A 5,480-nucleotide genomic window follows, 5' to 3' on the forward strand; every position below is an offset into this window, starting at 1 on the left:
ACTGATGTGACTGACGTGATTTCGTTTTTTCGTTTTTGGTTTAAAATGAAAAAAGGAAAAAACCCATGTGACTTCCATTTTTGGTTTCAAACGCAAAAAATGAATTGGCTGAATGTCCGCAGACCTGCTGGATATTCAATCCAAAAAGGAATAACGATAAAACGAATCGGCAAAAACCAAATTGGTTTTTCGTTATTTGATTCTGACACCAAATCTGTTTTTTGTTTTGAAACAAATAACAGATTTATTGATTTTATTCTGTATTTTATTTGGTTAATCAATATTACAATTTCTAAGTCCTCAGTATTCTTCAAATCTTCTATGGGAATAGAATTATTTTTTCTTTTTCTCTCCATACAAAGGAATTAATCAGTAATCAATGTGGTTGGTCCACCTCCTAGACAATAAAACTTTTACAACTCTTTATCAGGCGACTGGTGCTCTTCGCCTGCTTTTTGCCTTGCTGACCGTTGCTGCTTCTTCTATGTTCGTCTCGGATGGCATTTTGGCCTTTGTACTTTTTTATGGCTCCAGAAAGAGACTCAACTAAGAAGCAAAATACTGCAAAGATGCATAAACCGCATCGCACGCTGTTTGCTGTGAATATATAGGCCTATTATGTTTGTAATCTCATGTTGTATTGTGTAGTTAAACTTTTTAAAGACTTTTCCGAGGACTTTTTTGGTTAGTTAGAAGTCCAGTATTCAAACTCTGCAGCCTTTCACTAAACACACCAAGACTGGAACACACACCCCTGCTGTGTGTGTGTGTCCACTACGCGGCCTCAGCTGAGACTGGATTCACTCTCCTGAAGAAGTGCTGAACCAGAGACTGCAGCACTTCTCATCTGGCTGTTAACATCTGGCGAACTTCATCTTCATGGAAACAGTTGGAAAACCATTTACCATGCTCCATTCATCCATTCATTCTTTCCATAGGCAATAACTTAATTTAACACATTCATCATCCATTGATTCATTCATTTTAGTTGTATATATGTACATATGTTTAGTTTCCCCTATTCATCCCTATTCCTTAGTAGTTCAATAAATATCTTGATATATCACCAAATCGTTGTATTTGTATACCTTTACGTCAGAAGATGGAGGTCACTGCATTCAGAGTTCATGACTATCGGGTATAGAACTGACCTAATTCATTAATTATTCATTAATTCATCAATGGGAGAGGTGCCCCTATAATTTTACAAGTGCATAGTCCTTCATTGTTTTCATTAATGCCCTTCATCCCTGTTTGTTCCTTCTTTACCTCTTCATTTCATCCCTCTCTTTCTCCCTTTCTCTTTTAGTCTCATCTGTGATCTTACTTCTAAACTAATTCTTTTAAAAAGTGTGTGGGACTCGTCCTGTGCAATCCAATACAACAGCTCTGCCATAAATTCTACTTTTATGAAGCTTGTGCATTTTCAGTTTTTGTTGACATTGTCAGAAAGGTGATAATTCTACTCAATGTTTATTATTGAGGCGATGGTGGGTGCTGGTGTACTGGAGTGCATTATATTGAAAAGTTTTCCCAATATTTTGTGCATTAACATACATGAGGGGGACAAAATATAGGAACACTTTTTGTTTTAACTTTGTACATTTTTTTCACACTTGCTTTGGCAATGTAAACATATGTTTCCTGTGCCAATAAGGCCTCTTTGAATTGAATTAAGTTGAATTAAATTGATATTGACTAGCTGTTGAAGAAAGTGGAACATCTAGCAGCCAAAGAGACACATATTTCATACAACTGCAGAACATTTTTACCTCAGACTTGGTTTGTGGCTGAGTGTTATGGCCCTAAAAAGGTTTGTTCTTACCAGGAGGTCAACAATAGCGTAGTCCAACATCAGTCAAGAGATCGAAAACTTTTATTTTGTTTTTAATTTTCAGTAAATGTGACATAAGACATCACAGTACAGAGAAATACGGACAAACATGCTTCATGCGTCTGTTGTTATCTGGAGCCACAGTGTAATTAGCCTGGACCAGGTACACCTGAAGAGAAAATACAACTAGGTTAGAAGAAAAGCCACATTTCCAGTTGTGAAGCACTTGTAGTAACAGAAATAATGAAATATTGTTTTTAAACTGATGTGTGAACTGTGTGTCAACGTGCCTTCCGTTATAGTAAGAGTAGGTGACAACACACCACTCCTCCTATTCAGTGTCTGTTGTTTGTAGTTACAACTAGTTTTGTGATTTTGCACACTTCACCTTTTGAAATGTTGTCCATGTCATGATTCATGTTTTCTGCTGGTGTCCGGTGTCCTTGTCTGCAATCTTTCCAACCTGATTGGCAATACCAGCTACCTTATTTCTGTTAAAACAACAATAAATAAATGACCATTTTGATTGATTTGATAGAGTGTATGTGACAATAGATCAAAAGCTTGCTAAACGGAAGATTGGATAGGAATATGTAAGATGATTATTCCAAACAGCTTTTATTATTGTTGTTGTTCTTATTAGCCTTATTGGCTTTGTTATCATTCTGTACCAGCAGCAAGCGAGTGCTCTCGCACTCACAGAGAAAATAAATTGCAATAAAATCACAGTAGGACTTTATAAGAACACTAGCATGATGTGAGTAAAAGAACAACCTGTGACAGAAACATAAAATATGGCATTTACATGACAGAACACTGTTGTAATGTAAACAGATATAGAACAATCCAGCAATGCAACTCTTATTCAGTCTGGAAGGCAGGTCAGTAACATATATTTGAAGATTTCAGGACAAACTTTGTCTGACAACAGACTGTTTGTTTTCAATTAAATTTGATATCGAAGCTGTTTTATATCGGTGTTACTTTACAGTAGCAATGTCGGAAAATACGCTTTCTGAATACACCTGCAAGCCTTTCTCAACTATGCCAGGTAAGCTATGTGTAAACAAACAGGAGAGTGTCTCTATGTGCCCACAATGGGAACAGCTGACATGTTAGACTCTTCAGCCCCTATGTGATCACACTGGTGAATAGACAGACAGCTGTGTGTCATCACTGGCAGAGAAATATAAAAGAGAAATATCCTAAAATTACACTTACCATTCATGTCATTTTGTCTACTCGTCTACTAGGTAACTACTGCTGCTGACTGTATATAAAGTAAAAGGATGTTGACTCACTTAAGAAAGTCTTGTAAACCTTGTGCAACTTTGCCTATTTTGCTATCAGCCAAACTTCCAGCAGACAGGAGCAACAGCATCACAGTCATCCACCACAATCCAGCCATCTGTACAGAAATTAAAGTTAATGATGTAGTGCATCATCATGATAAAGTAGATAAAAACAGGGAGAAGAATTTAACCAAGAAAATTAAAAAGCCAAAATACAAATTATAAACAAGCTTGTAGTAAGTTATCAGGCAGATGAGTCTGATGCAGATGTTAAAGGTGTTTTGCCTGTTTTATTAACATCTCCCTTCTCCATATTTGAAGATAATGGACTTTGTGACTTTGCACATTTGTTGTATATAGAGTTTGTGATAACATCCAAACTGCAGTGTAACATGCTAATGTGCTCTGTGGAAAAGTAACCCTGCTGTCATCTTCCAACATAAAACCATTGTATAAAATGAATAGATTAATATAGATTAGTGTGAAATATCTGACAGTTAATATAAGCTACTGCCCCTGTCATTTACAAAGTGCACTTACAGGAAAACAGTGATGTGTTACAGAACCAACAGATAAAAAATTCAGTATTGACAAAAAAAATTATTACATTTGTGTCAAGTTTCAGCAGGATTATGGGATAAATTACCTTCATTGTTGTCGCCCACAGTCAGTTTGTCCCACAATACTATGACAGAAAATACACAATAACAAGAAGTATTATTACATCATTATTCACATCAACTTGTTCAAATATTTTCTCTTTTTTGGACACCCTGGTAGGTGAACAGCTGAGGCACATACACAACGTTCCTGGTTTGAATTCAGCCGGAGACGGTTGTTATGTGTCAGATTCGCCTGTTTCCCCTGTTTCCTGTTTGTCTCTTTACTGTTTACTATGTAGTAGGAAAAAATGTCAAGATATGAACGCCTTACATCAGTGTGTTAACAAAGGTTTTTCTGTTTAAATCTCAAACACCCCACTCCCTTTTTAAAATCATTACAAATAATATAATCACTTTTTTACAAAACAAAAAATCCACAAAAAAGACAAAAGAAAAAAGGTCGTCAGATGGAGGCTTTGAAGCCTTTTCTTCAGATTTCTTCTCATGCTGATGCAGTAAACACAGTCAGAAGGAGAAGGTATTTTTATAGAGGCACCATGTGCTTACTTGAACATTCAAATATCGTCCTTTCAATATGTTTAAAAATGAAGTGCAACAACAAGAGAAAATAGAGGTTTTATCAATGATGAAATGACGGATGAGGAAATAGTGAAGTGACACCAGTCCTTTATCTAAAAATTCAAATTCATTCATTCAAAACAAGAAAAAAGAGGGATAAAGGGAATAGAAAGTTAAACTGGCAGTGAAGCATGCCTACATTAATGCCTACATGCCTACACATATTAAATGACATTGAGAGACATGTTTTCCCTTCTAAAACCCACATAGATGCACATAAATAACAGAAACATAAACAACTTCTACTATAAAAGGCAGCATTAGAGAGAACAACCAGTGTGTTAGACACCTGTTGTTGCTTTGTGTCACATCCTGCTCTTAAACCCAGAAAACAAACATTTACATTTTCACCTTGCTTGCTAGTGTTTCATGCTATAATACACACACAGTATTTAACAAACTCTCACTGTCATTTTTATACCAAAATCCAATCTGTTATCCTTCAGCGTTTGTCTTTTACCTTTGGAAAACGATGTCTGATGGATGCTCTGAAGTCGTCCACTTCTTCTGTTTCCTTCTCAGTGTTTGAAGGTAAAGTGTTGCTGCAGTGAACACAGACAGAAAGAACAGACACTTTTAAAGAGAAGAGGGGGACTATGGTCAAACCCTTTAGAGTGGTGCTGTACCCTTACATGAACATTCAAATTCTCGCTTTTAATTTATTCACAACTGAGAACAAAAGAGAAGATAAGATGCTATCAGTGAAGCGAGTAACACCCTTCTCTTTGTAGGTTCATGTGTATCTTCAGCACTTGAGGTCCTTAGAGGCTGTTTTGAATGAACTGCATGGGATCATACATCACCTTCTGTGCGGGATGACAAGAAAATTTTAGTTTTCACAAACAAACCATGGCTAACAAAAGATTTTAAAAAACATCCTAAATAAAAAAAAAATTATACTTTCTGTGGGATACTGGAAGAGCAGAAAGAGGTAAATAAAGTGGTCAAACGAGTAGTGAGACAGGCAAGATTAGCAGCAGGAGGTTTGAATAGAAGAACTAAATACACACACTGAAAAAAAAGACTCAGCACACTATTATGAGATAGTTTATTAATAATATATTATTCTGGTCATGAGATGTGAAACTCAACTGAACAGTTTGTGGTTTCTGC

General features: G+C 36.1%; 1 long non-coding RNA gene across 1 annotated transcript; it reads right to left on the reverse strand.

Moving 5' to 3' along the window:
- Nucleotides 1–1,853: 1,853 nt before the first annotated feature.
- On the reverse strand, nucleotides 1,854–5,269 carry LOC137180614 (uncharacterized). The gene is made up of 5 exons (XR_010928026.1): nucleotides 4,828–5,269; nucleotides 3,773–3,811; nucleotides 3,136–3,242; nucleotides 2,223–2,325; nucleotides 1,854–2,003 (listed from the first exon to the last, which is right to left on the reverse strand). It is a non-coding gene; the product is annotated as an uncharacterized lncRNA (long non-coding RNA).
- Nucleotides 5,270–5,480: the final 211 nt, after the last annotated feature.

The sequence above is a fragment of the Thunnus thynnus genome, chromosome 3 (genome assembly GCF_963924715.1).
Source record: "Thunnus thynnus chromosome 3, fThuThy2.1, whole genome shotgun sequence".
In the NCBI taxonomy this organism is placed as follows: domain Eukaryota; kingdom Metazoa; phylum Chordata; class Actinopteri; order Scombriformes; family Scombridae; genus Thunnus; species Thunnus thynnus.